A 15,981-nucleotide genomic window follows, 5' to 3' on the forward strand; every position below is an offset into this window, starting at 1 on the left:
ATGAAGATCAATGCTGTCTGGGAAACCAACCAGGCTATGCTTGCGCAAAGATAGAGAAAGTGTGTTGGTTTCCCCACCTGGCTCCCTGTTGCCTCTTCCTTGCCAGATTTCACAAACTTATTTGCTCAGCAAACATTTGGAGAACCCTTCATTGAGCTCCCCAAATCATTATCCACTTAGTTAAAAAAACCCAAGATAATTTGTTACCGTTATTGTGGTAGAATTTATAATAATGTTGGTCAGAGGGCAGGTCTCTGTTGCATCTGGTGCTAAAACAAGAACAGGGGACAGGGAGCAAGTGCTGTAAGTCCCCAGGATTCTTCTACCCCCCCCCCACCACCACCACCACCATTTTTTCCTCTCATTGGAAAGAACTCAAAATCATGCTCTTCTAATGGTTCTGTCAGCGCAAGCATTTCAGCTTTTCAGACTGACCACCCCTCTCCTCCCCCTATGCGCTATTCTGAGGGTTCTCTTGATACACACATGGGAAGGCATGGGGGGAGGATAGGAGTGAAAGCCCCACTGCGCTACCAGAAGGTCTTGCATGGGCTTCCACTAGCAGAACTCATAAGCTGAATCCCACCCTAAGAGTCCTTTATGCACATAGGTGATGCCAATGAGATTTTCAGGAATTTGCACAAGATTAATATTCAACACACAAAGAGGAGCACCACTGCAAGGCCAAGAGACGTGCATAAACGTACACATGTGTGTGACAGTTCATAAAGAAAGAGTGCAAAAAGTATTGTAGTGTCTCAGAAAGTTTTGTGAGCACTTCATATACTACACAGCTGAGCCCTGACTTAGGACCACATTACAACTGAAGATCAACCTTATCAGGGCTTTCCCCCCCAATCATAACCTACCAGAACTGAGTTCTGGCACCTCTCAGGTCGGCGCCATTGCCTTTATAAGAGAACAAGGGAGGTGTTCATGGTGAGTTCTGGCACCTCTTTTTCTAGAAAAATAGCACTGAACCTTATAAAGGACTACTCAGACTTGAGTTCCACTGTATTTACTACGCAAAAGCCTTTGACTGTGTCGACCACAGCAAACTATGGCAAGTTCTTAAAGAAATGGGAGTGCCTGATCTGTCTCCTGAGAAATCTCTATGTGGTACAAGAAGCTACACTTAGAAATGGATATGGAACAACAAAATTGGGAAAGGAGTAAAACAAGGCTGTTGTAATTGTCTCCCTGCGTATTTATCTCGAGGCATGACTGTATATCGGTTTAGAATTGCACCCTAAATGTGACCTTGCATTTGAGTCTGTGTGCAGGCCGTGATCCTAAATTGTGGGTGGAGGAGGGCTCAATCCTTTTCTTCTATGATGCTGTTGAAAACAAGAGGTAAATTGCTATTTCATCTGTGAAGGTATCCCTGGATTCACTTCGGGTTAGATTCAACTAAAGAGATGCACTCCTGGGAGCCAGCGCAATGAGTCCTGATAGCACAATGGGGATTTACCCCTCCTCTTCTCCCAGCATGCAAGCATGCCCCCCCCAAAAAAAACCCTCAAGTGGTGGGGGAATCAGGAGACAACCCGCCAGAGCACTGCACTGGGGGAGGATCATTCCATCAGACAAGCAAAAATGCTGGCATTGACAGAGCCTTCTCCTTAGTGCTACTTGGAATTCCACCCTTTAAATTCTGCAACCTGGAAGGACACAATATAGTGAAAGATGGAAAGGATTTGCTGAGATAATTAATAATTAGAATACAAAAAAGGGAGGTGTGAGGAGGTCGATGAAACAAGTTAATGAAAGATAAAGATATGGGAATATTGGATTTATTTATTTATTTTGCTTTTGTTTTTGGTTTTGATGTATTGTGTGTTTTGTACTCTTTTCTTTTTATTGACTTGTATTGTTTAATTCCTTTTTTCTCCTTTTTTTTCTTTTCCCCCCTGCAATTTTAAATTCTCAATAAATATCATTTTTTAAAAAAATAAATAAATAAATTCTGCAACCTGGGAGCAGAACCAGATGTGACACTACTCCCCCGCCCCTTTGGACACCCATGGCTGTCATTGCTCATTCTTCCATCCCCACCTCACCTAATGGCCAGTGTGGGGAGGGGTAACCTAGAGAGCACTGAACCCTGGTGTCCCATAATGTGCCTCTTCTACTGCATGTTGCCAGGATGAGGCGAGAAAGAGACAGGGAGTGATGGCAGCTCAGCGTCTCTCATTAACATCTTGCTTCACCTGAACCCTCCTCAAAAACCCTCCCAGGTTTTTCTTTCGGCTTTCCTCCAAATCCCTTGGGAGTTTTGCCTGGAGGGGAAACTTCAATTTTGCATCAGATTTCACTTTGCAAAATAAAATGTCAGTTATTTTCGTTTTCGTTAAGCAAATGCTGAACCTGCGTGAGGAGCAGCAAACGAGGCCTTTCCCCCCTCTTTCTACGGAGCAGCAACTGAGAGGAGGAAGCAGGTGGCTCGCAGGGCCACAGGCTCTGGCTGGAAAGGCATCTGGCTGAGGTATTTATAACCGCAAGGAGCCTCACATGAAAAGTGACTAAGAATCAAAGGGCTGTATTTTTAAACAAGCTTTGACGCAAGTGCGAACAAAGAGCTATAAATTAACCACCTACATCCCCCACGCTCTGTGCCTTTCCAGCCTAACAGGATGCAGGGCTGTTGAGGAACTAGGACTGCCTTGTCATCAACACCAAAATAAGACAATTTTTCACCTACTTTTCTGGAGGCCTACTGAAGCTGGAACTCTATATTTGAATACATGTGTAAAAGTTATTTATTTATTCAATTTCTGTCCCACCTTTCCCTCCCAAAGGAGCGCAGGGCTAAGTGGCAAGCACATTGTTAAAAGCAGTATCATTAAAAACCTTCTAAAAATAGTTTCTATAGCATTCTAAAAGCAGTTTTAAAATTTTTCTCAGCCAAGGATTTCAGGGTTGCCAAGAACAGTATCTCTCAGCCATCAAATACCTTTGTAAATCAGGATTTATTTATTTGTTAAAAATCCAAAGTCTCCAATAAGGGAGACAGACGTAGCTCACCAAAGAGGCCGTTCCCCAAGCAAGGAAGAGCCACTGAGAAGGTCCCATCACGGGTCAACAGAAACCAGGCAGCCCTCAGTAGTGGCACCACAAGCAGGGCCTCTCCAGACATCCTCTTTATAGAGCAATTACCCTGATTTACCTGAATACAGCTACTGCAGAGGTTAGGTTATATCCATTCTTTATTGAGTTTTCATTCTGATTTGTTTGTGAGGTGGTTATAACAGGCATTCGTCCTGCATTCATCTTGAATTGCTTGCATGGTGTTTATGCAGCCTCTGGATGGTCAATTGTCCCCACACTTTCCAAACAGCGAAGAGTCTGTTTCTTTTTAAAGTGGATTTGTTGTGCCAGGGCAGGGGCATCCAATGTGGCTTTGGACTCCAACTGCCAGTCAGGGATGATGGGAAGTGTAGTCCAAGGGCATCTGAAGGGCACCACATTGACTACCCCTGTGCTAGGGCGAGACGGCACTTTAATCCCCTTTAACTGCACAAGTTCAGTATGCCCTTGAATCCCTCCTGCAAAATAGTGACAGTGAATATGAAGCATAAATAAATTCTGCAGCGGTCAATATAGATAAGAAAATCCGCGTAAGAGTGCTATCCTATACAAGACAAACTGAACTCAGTGAGACTTACATACCTCACACATCATTTTATTTGTTTGCCACCTTTCCATAGTTAAAATCATGTTCATGTTCAAGACGGCTTACAACATGAAAAAAATTACATAACAAAAATAGTCATAAACTAGGGTTGCCTAGGGAAAACCTGGACATGTCCTCTTTTGGGGGCCCAACATGCCCACCCGAGAGGATTTTTACATTTTAAAGGAAATGTCTGGTTTTGGGGAGTTTTTTATTTTTAATTTTTAAAATAGATACAAAGGATAAATATAAATAACAGCCACAACCCCGCTCCAACAACCCTCCCCAGCCCAAGAGTCTGTTCAGCAGCCTCACTTTTTGTAGCTGGAGTCAGTCAGCCCACACTCTCCCAGGTCAAGCCCTGCAAGGCAGGGAGCAGGTCTTCCAGGAGTCACATCCAAGACTTGCTCCCAAATAAGAGAGTAGAGGATACTACTTTTTTCAGTTATCAGAGTTACATAACTAAGTCTGCTTGTCTCGGGAAATAGCAAAGATATACCGTATGTGCAGCATGTATACTCTGGTCCCTAAAAGTTGCACCTCATTCCAGCTTTCAAAATTGCATGAAATATTTTTGTTGTCATAAGGACTAGAAATGTTTGAGTGAAAGATGGGATCTCAGGTTGATTAATTCAGCCCCTCAAAACCTGTTCTCTATATATCACTTACAGCTTTGTCTTTCCCTGTTCCCTGTTTTCAGTCTAGCAAGGAAAAAAAAGATTATCTTCCATTGCAATTTCTTTGCATCCATAAACCTATTAAAAACAAATATTAATAAAATCACCATCATGAAATTCAAATATAAAATCAATAAAACTTTTAGAAGAAATATTGGTAGCTAAAATCATGCTTGCTGCAACAGAGAAAGTTTTCAGCAGGCATGTAAAACACTGTGATGAGGCTGCTGACTAAAGAGTGCAGGTGCTGCAGCCACACTAGAGAACCATCTCCTCACAAATGTGGAACAGACATTCTGAGGCACTTGTAAAAGTGCAGGTTCCACAGATTGAAGGATCAGATAAATGCACATTTGGGGCAAGGTGAACACCTTTATTTTAACTGCAAGATAGACCCAAAAGAGAAAATAACAGAACACCACTAGTAATCACATGCAGCTCTCAATCAGAGATTCGCAACATCTCTTAGATAATGGCAGCTCTCTTTCCCAAGCTCTGGGAGGAAGACCTTTCATTGCCTACAGAAAGCCACCCAATCTTAAACAGCTCCTCACACACAATAGTACAACGAACAGACTTAACATGGACACTGGCACAACAGCCTGCAAAAAATCTAGATGCCAACTTTGCTGCTACATCATTATTGGCCCCAATAACTTCAAACATACCATCTCAGGCCTATTTAATTGTTCATCTTCCAACATTATATATGCTATCAAATGCCAACAGTGCCCTTCAGCTCTCTATACTGGACAAACAGGACAAACTTTATGCCAAAGAATAAATGGGCATAAATCTGACATCAGGAATCATAAAACAGAAACCAATAGGAAAACACTTCAGTCTTCCAGGACATTCTATACAAGATCTTAAAGTAGCTGTCTTATTGCAAAAGAATTTTAGATTTACATTTAAAAGAGAAGTTGCTGAATTACAATTCATTACTAAATTAAAAACTATGGAGAGACCTGGTCTGAATAGAGATATTGGGTTCATGTCCCATTATACATGCTAAAGCTAATTCTGGTCATCTATCCCTTTAAAAATGCCTTGCCCTTCCCTGTGGAACCAACTGCCATAACAGTCATCAACAGTTATAAGGCTGAAGCGACCTCTGCTTCAGAGTATCTGAAGAAGTGTGTATACACACGAAAGCTCATACCTTGAAAGCTTATATTTAGTTGATCTTAAAGGTGCCACTGGAATTATTAAAAAAAGATTTTTTTCATCTTTCACCTTGTTATTTATTATGGTCCCAAGCTCTTAGTGGTACCATTTTGCACTGTGCATTTTCAGAAGCAGGTTTGTGAAGCCTCAACCTGAAGGTGTCTTTTGAAAGCTCCATGGCACCAATGCAGTTATGCAGCCACTTTCCACCCACCGCCAGCTTCTCCAACGCCAGCCCCTTCTGCCTGCTGTGGCAAGCAGCATTTGAATTCTGTCCCACAAGCCGTGGGAAAGACGTGATGAAATGGCAGGCGAGGAAGCAGAACAGCTGGTGGTCAGCATTTGAAGAGACAAGCAGCACTAGATTCACCCTTGGCAATGTTTCAGCTCGTAGCCAGCACTAAGCAGTCCCTATGCCAAAATCAAGACACCGATAGTTGCTTTTGAAGAATTTCCTGCCAAAGTCAATAACTGCAAGGTCCAAGCCACTAGGCTGAAATTTTCCCAAGGTCTTCATGTTTGTTGCATGAAAGGCTAATTTTTAATTTTACTATCAAGAGTGTTATTCGACTCCACCGTCAAGGTTATCTTCATCCCCCTCCCAGGTTCACTGTGGAAAGGAAGCTGTACATCAGTGCATATAGCTTGGTGGAACAGCAGGTGCTTCAATGCAGAAGGAATCCGGTTGAGTCCCTGGCACCTCCAGTTAACAAAATCTGGCACCAGCACTGAGAAAGACCCTTCTTTGCCTGTGACCTTAGGGTGCTTCTGCCAGCCAGAGTAGACAAAACTGAGCTAGATGGAGCAAAGGTCTGCATAAGGCATTTTCATATAAAAGCCAGTTCACAGGAACAATCTGTTTCCCACTCAGCTTCGGGGGGGGGGGGGGCGGCCTGAACGCAAAGGAGTGCTCAAAACAAAAAGCATCAAAGAAAAAAGCTTACATGGTAAAGAGTGGCAGAAAACTAACCAAATATATAAATACAAGTATATGACGAGATTTTTTTTGTTAATATTACAAAGCCAATGTAAATTACATTGTTAAAAAGCCCACCCTGAAAAATCACGCTGGTTCGAAAGGCAGTACCTGCCAGCTAATAAAGTACAGCATGAAGACATTAAACTTTAACAATGCAATCAACAAATGTCATTATAATGATAAAATTACTATATATTATAGAGCTCAATGGGAGACGGTTCAACCCGCCCACTTCACTGCAGGCTAATCATTTGTAAACTGCTTAGAAGTCTTTTGTTCAAGTGGCTAAATAAAGCATGGGCATAAGACCGAGTACCTGAACACATCCTGGAATCAATGCTGAAGAGTGAAGAGGATGACTGTCACACCTGTGTGCTCTCCATAGGTCTTGGGCCAGCACTGCCAACGGTGAGGGATGATGGGAACTGGAGTCCTAAACATCTGAAGGGTCATAGGTTGGGGAAAGGTGGCGAAGAGGGTGAGTTCTCTGAGTTTTTGCTTTAAGATGCCAACCATTTCAAGTTCTGCAATTGCTCCAAGTTTTGCTGGTCTCAAGCAGCTAGATATAATAATATTTCTTGGCTGCAGGTGCATCTGTAAATAAGAACTCATTGAACTCAAGTTATTTTAGGCAGCTGAAATAGATGCTGTCATTGCAGGCATATTTTGTGATACACATTATACAATGGACCATAAAGAAGGCTGATCGCCGAAGAATTGATGCTTTTGAATTATGGTGCTGGAGAAGACTCTTGAGAGTCCCATGGACGGCAAGAAGATCAAATGCATCCATTCTTAAGGAAATCAGACCTGAGTGCTCACTGGAAGGACAGATCGTGAAGCTGAGGCTCCAGTACTTTGGCCACCTCATGAGAAGAGAAGACTCCCTGGAGAAGACACTGATGCTGGGAAAGATGGAGGGCACAAGGAGAAGGGGGCGACAGAGGACGAGATGGTTGGATAGTGTTTTCGAGGTTACCAGCATGAGTTTGACCAAACTGCGGGAGGTAGTGGAGGACAGAGGTGCCTGGTGTGCTCTGGTCCATGGGGTCACGAAGAGTCGGACACGACTAAACGACTAAACAACAACAACAACAACAACAACAACAACATTATACAAACGTTAATTACAAACATTATATAACATTCACATTTTATACAAACATATAACTGCTGAATCTCTATAATGTCAGCAACTGGACAAAAATACCTTCCAAAATAAAAGGGTTAATTTCATCAAAAATAACAGCCTATGAAAAACACTGTAATATAAGTTTACAATCACTATGTGGTTTAAAATTCAGGTGGTAGCCGTGTTGGTCTGACGCAGTTGAAATAAATAAAAAAAATGTCCAGTAGCACCTTAGAGACCAACTAAGTTTGTTCTGGGTATAAGCTTTCGTGTGCATGCATACTTCTTCAGCGTTTCCGTGTGCTGCGCTGGTGCTGGCTCGCCAGAGCAGCTTCGTCACGCTGGCCACGTGACCCGGAAGTGTCTTCGGACAGCGCTGGCTCCCGGCCTCTTAAGCGAGATGAGCACCCAACCCCAGGGTCGGTCACAACTGGACCGTATGGGCAGGGGTACCTTTACCTTTAAGGTGCTACTGGATAATTTTTTTATTTATGTGGTTTTAATCAAAGGTACCCAAAAGGAATGACAGAAATACAGAAATATCACAAAGAGCCAGCCAGCCACTTCTCAAAGCAAAAAAAAAAAAAAGACACTGAAGTAACAACATGTATATGCCACTTGATTGTACAAAAACTTCTAAGCAGTTCACAAAAAATAAACCAGAGCATAAATAAAAACAGTTAAAAACAGGTATTTGAAGATATTCAATAGACTTCAATAGCAGCTAAAAAAACACAAACAAAGTGTAACATCCAATTGTCCGGATAGGCTTGCCTAAGCAAAAAAATGTTTTCAGCAGTCAGCACAAAGAGAGCAATGAATGAGCCTGACAGATGTCAATAGGAAGGAAGCTCCAAAGTGTGGGGACTGCCATACAAAAAGACACTTATCTTACAAATGTGGCACCGATAACACTGTCAGTTCCTCAGACTGAAGCAGTTGAAAAAGCATATACTGCAATTTCTGGAAGCCCCACACAGAGTGCATGGCGGCAGTCCTATCTTGAAGTCAGCAACGCCTGGACCACTGCGGCCAAGCTCTCTTGATCCGAGAATGGTAATGGGTCATTCCATGCCAAATCACCTGATTTTAATACTCGGCCATGCTCTCACGACTCATACTTTCTTCAAAAAAAAAATTATGTGTAGATACCTATGAGATAAGCTCAAAATAATATTTTAAGATATTTTTGGTCCAAAATTGGGTGCAGGAGAATTTTTTGAAAATTTCGATTTTTGTGAGATTTAGCCTAATGCAATTTCTGCATCAGTGTAGAAAAAACCTCCTGTTTCGCTTATTTTTCAACCGATTGGGCTTATTTTGGTATCAAAATTAAGCTAATTGTGGTCTCTTTCAAAATAAGGTACAAAAAGGGTCTTAAGTGCCACAGAAAAGGGTCACCGACTATTCAAAGTGAATTTTTGTTCTTCCCGGTAGGTTCGATAAGCCATAGCACGCAAACCACAACTAACACATGTTTCATACTTTGTTGTAGAATGAGCTAACCATGTACTTGTTATGTTTTAAAAATAAGCAGGGTGTTTTTTGTGGTTATAAAATAAATTGATTTTGAAGTAAATTTTTTACCAAAAAAATTTACTTTTTTTGGACAGGTTTAAGGTCTCTTTTGAGCCTGAAATAACTCACACATTTGTGAGAATAGTTAAAATGGTACCCTCTTATGTTACAATGTCATGTGAAGTTATTTTAAAAAGTTTTATGATTATTTAATAAAAACAAAATACATCTCAGAGCCCTTGTTCATTTTATGGTGTAAAACACTTCTGCAATGATTTGGTCATTTTTTGTGTTGTTTTTGTTTGTTTTGTTTCTCAAAGGCCATAGCTCTCATTTATTGCCTCGTCATCAAACTGACGATTTTGCCAACAAGAGACCCTCCTTTTCTGTGGCACTTAAGATCATTTTTATATCTTATTTTGAAAGAGACCACGTTTAGCTTTATTTTGATACCAAAATAAGCCCAATCGGTTGAAAAATAAGCGAAACGGGAGGGGTTTTTTCTACACTGATGCAGAAATTACATTAGGCCAAAATTTCAAAAAAATCTCTTGCACCCAATTTTGGACCAAAAAACTTAAAATATTATTTTGAGCTTATCTCATAGGTATCTACACATAAACTTTTTTTTTGAGAAAACCTGAGTCGTGAGAGCACATGGCACCAGGTGATTTGGCGAGGAATGGCCCCAATACCTCTTGTACCAGACACAGCAGGGAAAAGGCACTTCAGCTGAGCCTATCTGGGCCTCCAGAGACTATGCTGGATCCAGAAGTCATGCCTTTTATCAAAGGCAGATATCTAGGGCAGTGTGACCAGTGTGTTCACACCAGGCATGGAGCTTCTGGGCACCACAACTATGAGATCCAATGGAAGGCGAGAGGCAGGTTGCACAGGGCACCACGGAAATTTGAGACACCAAGGTCCACCTCTGCTTTTATAGAATATGAGCAGCTAAGGGCCCAGTCAAGATTGTGAATCAAGATGGCAAATACAGAGCATTTTGACCCTGAGGCGAACCACAAAATGCCGCCTCCGTGCCACCGCCAGGGAAGATCTACATCTGGAATGAGAGGGTGCGTGAAGATCTACATTGGAAATGGGGTGTGTGTGTGTGTCAAACAGTTGGAATGAAAGACTATTGCAGGGTGCGGGGGAGGGGCTTGCTCTGAATCACCCTGGGCAGGTGCAGAGAGCAGGAGACCCCAGAGGGCAGCCCCCACATTTCTTCCTTAGGAAGGAGACTGGCAGCACCTCCTATTTGTCGAGAGACTGCTGTAGAAGTGACTTTGGTGGATGAGTTGCCAAGGAGGCAGCACATCTGGCCTCCAAGGAGCGCACCACAGCCCTCGCTGCCATCATAACAAATGGACAGCTTTGATCAGAATGCCAAAACTCTATACAACATTACTTGTCCTGTTTTTGTGCATGGAGATTCCTGTTCTCAGGATCTAGTTCAACCTTTTGGGGGTCAAATGCTGCATTGGTATATGGCCAATCCTATGGGGGCCAAAGTGCAAAAATGGGCACGAACACTTAAAAAAGAAATTCAATGACAGCTTTGGGGGGTCTTGGCATCACAGCAGGGGATTCGTGGCAGCCAGTGTAGGAGGGGATCAAGGCAAGAGAGGATCATGATGCACAGCGGGGCTGAGGAACCTGTGGCACTTGTGGAACTCCAGCCCCCACCAGCATGGGTTTTCTGCAAGAAAGTGGCGGGGAAATGTAGAAGTGTGGAGGGCTGGGAGACTAATTGTTATTCCCAACACTGCCGCTGGGTGGCAATAGAGTTGCAGTACATTGCTTCTTTAGAGTCTGTGCAAATTATCAATCAGTATCAAAACAGCAGAAAATCGAAGGGCCTAGATTACAGTGGTACCTCGCAAGACGAATGCCTCGCAAGACAAAAAACTCGCTAGACGAAAGGGTTTTTTGTTTTTTGAGCTGCTTCGCAAGACGATTTTCCCTATGGGCTTGCTTCGCAAGACGGAAACGTCTTGCAAGTTTGTTTCCTTTTTCTTAACACCGTTAATACAGTTGCGACTTGACTTCGAGGAGCAACTCATAGAACGCGGTGTGGTAGCCTTTTTTGAGGTTTTTAAAGACTTTGGTGATTTTTGAAGCTTTTCCAAAACTTTCCCGACACCGTGCTTCGCAAGACAAAAAAAATCGCAAGACGACAAAACTCGCGGAACGAATTAATTTCGTCTTGCGAGGCACCACTGTATATTTTTAAAAGTAGAAGCACTATAGGAGGGGAACTGCCAATGCCCAAACTGCTATGAATCTCATATAGAGACTAGCAGGCAGTTATGCCAGAGACTAGAAAAGTCTGTCTGCCATATAGGGATGAGCACTAGAACAGGGTTTGTTTTCGTTAAACTACTAAGCAGATTTTAATTGGTGTCTAAAACTAAAGGGATTGATCTGCAGTCATAAAGAAGTACAGGCCATTGGCTCCTTGTGAATTTGCCAGTGGAAACACTTTCTAACTCATAGCTGTACATAGGGTGTGTTTCTGTGACCTCATCACACAAGTGACGCTGCAATGGGCACACAATTCATCCTTCTGAGAATCTCAGCTTGGTGTTCGAAAGCTTGAAACCTTCCTCAAGAAGAACAGAAGAAGAATCTACAAGGGCAGACAAATTTATGAAGAAATCAGAATTCTGCTTTTCTTGATGTAGAATTTGAGTTACCTGGGTGTAGAATGTTGATTATTTGCTTAGGGGAACGAAGTATATGAATTTTTCAGTGTTGACAGGAGCTAACGCATTTGCCGTCTCACACAGAGCCCCTTTCCTTTGTTCCTCTTAATGGCTCGTCACCCAGGCTATCGCCTCACCAGGAAGTTAGCCTGGCTATTCTAAGAATTAGAAGTCTTGGTTAAATTTTAACACTTGCTGGATCCTGGGATTAGAAGAGTCTTGGCATACAATTTAACACCCCAAACTCACAACAATACATAAATAAATTCAAAACATAATCAGGATAAAAACATTCAATCATTGGTGCTGTTCAAATGTCTGGGAAAACAAAAATGGTTTTGGTGCCAAAAAGATGGCAAAGTTGCCACCAGGCAGGCCTCCCTGGGGAGAGCACCCCATAGATGGAGAGCTGCCACAGAAAAGGCCCTTTCTCTCATCACCACTTTGCAGACCTGAAGAAAAAACTCAGATGGTGATCTCAGAGTCCAAAGACGCTCATATGGGAAAATGTGGTCCTTTAGACATAATCTGGTTCAATCAAATTTGTTAAAAGCCTACTTTTGCGTTTCCATGTCTTTTCCAGTTTGGCTATCTCGGTTTTCAGTTTTAAAAACAAACAAAACCAATTCTCACCTTTAAGACTGCAAAGATAGGATTGAGACTATAAAGGGCAATTCCTAAAGGGCATTTGCAGACTCATAGGCTTATCCAGAATACAGTGGTACCTCAGGTTAAGAACTAAATTCGTTCTGGAGGTCCGTTCTTAACCTAAAACTGTTCTTAACCTGAGGTACCACTTTAGCTAATGGGGCCTCCCACCGCCGCCGTGCCACCGCTGCGCAATTTCTGTTCTCATCCTGAAGCAAAGTTCTTAACCCGAAGTACTATTTCTGGGTTAGCGGAGTCTGTAACCTGAAGTGTCTGTAACCTGAAGCGTCTGTAACCCGGAGGTACCAGTGTGTGTGTGTGTGTGTGTGTGTGTGTGTGTGTATTCAGGCACCAATGCTATGATTGATGTTGCACAGGTAAAGCCAGTCACGCCTTTCTGCTTCTCATTAGTGTGTGAGTTGGATTGGGTGCAAAGTTTGTTTTCTGGGAAATGCTCCATTGATCAGCAGCTTATGCAATGTGTACCATGACTCTCAAAATACTGTACTGACCTCTGGCCTAGATTCCCTTAGATGCTTTTTGGAATAGGGGATGGAGCTTTGGGAAGCCCTGCACAAAACACAACACAGTTTGGGGACACCAAATGCTGTTTGTCTGGGGTTGTAGATTCCACTATGCTCCCTCAAAGCCAGAGACATGTGTTTACTTTGTGACTGCAAACATACCAAACACCCAGAAGGCTTGCTTTGAGTGATATCCAGACATTGCATGCATCACTCTGATTTCTGAGACTCCCCAAACTGTTGTGCGTGTTTTAAACCCACCAAACAAGTTCCTAGGCCCCACAGTTCCGGGGGAAAGGTTGAAAGGGTGAAGATAGTGGGTACTTTCTGAAAACATAGGTGCTGAAGCTCATTGGCAAAAAAATAATAATCATGCTCTCCAACCTAGAAGCTCATTCTTTGAGTTCCTGTTGTGTGGAGGCTAGCTGTGGCTACTGGTGAACAAAGACGGGGCAAAACTAGGCTTCCTTTCACCCAGGCCAAATACCGGTATTCAGTTCGGCATACGTATATACGTGCTCGCACATTTGTTTTTAAAGGGCATAAAAAGTAGGAAATATATTATTTGAATACAGAGTTGTGTTTTTTATTTAATGTTTTAATTGATTCCTTGCCTTTTTTTCAGCCCCTTCCTCTGCAGAAGGCAGGCAGGGTAATATGTACTGAGCGGTCACCCATAGAAAAGCAGTAAAGAGCAGGCCAAGTTGCCAAGTTCTTCTGAGCCCCTGAAGTGACTTTGACTCCAGAGCACGGTTGAGCTGGAGACCAAGTGGCCTGACACAGGATCAGGCAGTTTCATGGGTGGGTGGGTGGGTGTTTTCCCCCTTCATGTATTGCTAAGCAAAGGCAGCCCCACTTCTCCCCACAGCTAAGAGGTCCACATGTCAAGCAGTTCCCACAGGAAAGGCTCTCCTTGGAGCCAAGATATAAATATAATAATTATGGAAACTGAGAATGATCAGGCATATATCAGAGCGTAAGTCCTATTGAATGCAGTGGGACTTAAAGGTAAAGGTAAAGGTACCCCTGCCCGTATGGGCCAGTCTTGACAGACTCTGGGGTTGTGCGCCCATCTCACTTAAGAGGCCGAGGGCCAGCGCTATCCGGAGACACTTCCGGGTCACGTGGCCAGCGTGACAAAGCTGCATCTGGCGAGCCAGCGCAGCACACGGAAACGCTGTTTACCTTCCCGCTGGTAAGCGGTCCCTATTTATCTACTTGCACCTAGGGGTGCTTTCGAACTGCTAGATTGGCAGGCGCTGGGACCGAGCAACGGGAGCGCACCCCACCGCGGGGATTCGAACCGCGACCTTTCGATCGGCAAGCCCTAGGCGCTGAGGCTTTTACCCACAGTGCCACTCGCGTCCCTTGTAGCAGTGGGACTTACTTCTGAGTAAAAATGCTTATACGGTAATTGCAGCATAAGACTGCACATTCTTTACCCAGTTAAGGAGGTCTGATCTCTCCACCATTTTTAATTGTTTTCTGAGATGTGGAGGGGAGGAAAAAGGAAGAGAAGATGATAAAGGATATTCTATTGTTTCCTTCCTTAGATTTAACAGCAAAGCAAGCAGCTAGCAGCAACAAACCATGGATGTTTTCAACTTTGCTTGGAAGTCCGCCTTCTCCAGGGTTTCCCTCTCCCTGCAAATGAGACGGGGACCTGATGGCCGCCTGCAGCACCAGTAACTTACATAGTTGCAAAACCCAACAGGGGACCCCATCTTGAGCTTCATTGGGGAGAGAGGAAGGAGGAGGATCACTCAGATGAGGAACAGAGGCGGCTGGGTGTGCAAGCAAACTCCCTTCTCTTTCTTTCTCTTCATGCCACACCCACTCACACACAGAATCACAGAATCTCAGACTTGTAGGGTTGGAAGCATCCATGAGGGTCATCTAGTTCTAGTCCAAACCGTAGCAATGAAGAATTTTTTCACCTAACATGGGGCTTTAACTCAAGACCCTGAGATTAAGAGTCTTATGCTCTACCGACTGGTCTGTAAACGGATTAGACAAATTCATGGAACGTTATCCATGGCTGGTAGCCACAATGGCTGTGCTCTTCCACAACAGTTGAAAGCAATATTCCTCTGACTAAGAGCTGCTGGGATTTGCGTTCACATCCTGCTTGCAGCCTTCTCGTGAGCATCGGTTAGTCATTGAGACTAGGATGCTGGATTAGATAGGACTGATCCAGCAGGCAGGGCTCTTTTATGTTTTTAAGACGTTAAAAATTGCAACAGGACTTAGAGGAGATGGTTTCTAAAACCTGCTTAAAACTCTTCTTTCTACCCAGGCATTTTCAGAACATTGGTATCAGCTGTGTGCAAACATGCCTCTGTTCCTTGCGTAATTTTGCTGGATTCATTTTGATTTTATGCAACACTGCTCAGTGAATTATTTTAATATGAAAGTCTCTATAAACATCCTAAATAAGTAATTAAATGTTGAATCCAAGCCATTTGATAGTTTTAACTAGTAAGCAGCTTTCATCCTTACAAAAATAATGGACTCATCCACTTCTATTACTAGAGAAGTACAGAAAACTCTAATACCAAATTGAGAATGGGCATACAGTTCAACATTTAGTTGAAAAGACAAATTTTATTCCTAAAATTTGCCACACTGAAGTTCTAGAAGAAAGTAACTACTGTTGACACTGTACTTGTACAGGATAGCATGTTTGTAGTACATGTTTATCTACATGAAAGTAGAGTTGCCACCTTTGGTCAGGCAAAATACGGATCATGGGGGGGCTAAAAATTACTTTACCTGGTGCAGAATGAAATTACTTCCAAGCAATCCATTACAATGGGTTGTTTCCGATGCTGGACATACTCATAGAGTAGGAGCCACTGGAGGAGGAAGAGGAGTGGGGGGGGGAGCGCACTGCCCCTGGTAGTGCAATCCTGGCAGGACGCATGCCAGCCCCTGCCCGTGCCTGCTCTCCGCCAC

The 15,981-nt window shown here is 43.1% G+C and overlaps 1 long non-coding RNA gene across 1 annotated transcript; it reads right to left on the reverse strand.

Moving 5' to 3' along the window:
- Positions 1-331: 331 nt before the first annotated feature.
- Positions 332-5,631, reverse strand: LOC114592696 (uncharacterized). The gene is made up of 4 exons (XR_013391735.1): positions 5,513-5,631; positions 4,343-4,428; positions 1,974-3,545; positions 332-1,661 (listed from the first exon to the last, which is right to left on the reverse strand). It is a non-coding gene; the product is annotated as an uncharacterized LOC114592696 (long non-coding RNA).
- Positions 5,632-15,981: the final 10,350 nt, after the last annotated feature.

Source organism: Podarcis muralis, chromosome 2 (assembly GCF_964188315.1).
Source record: "Podarcis muralis chromosome 2, rPodMur119.hap1.1, whole genome shotgun sequence".
In the NCBI taxonomy this organism is placed as follows: domain Eukaryota; kingdom Metazoa; phylum Chordata; class Lepidosauria; order Squamata; family Lacertidae; genus Podarcis; species Podarcis muralis.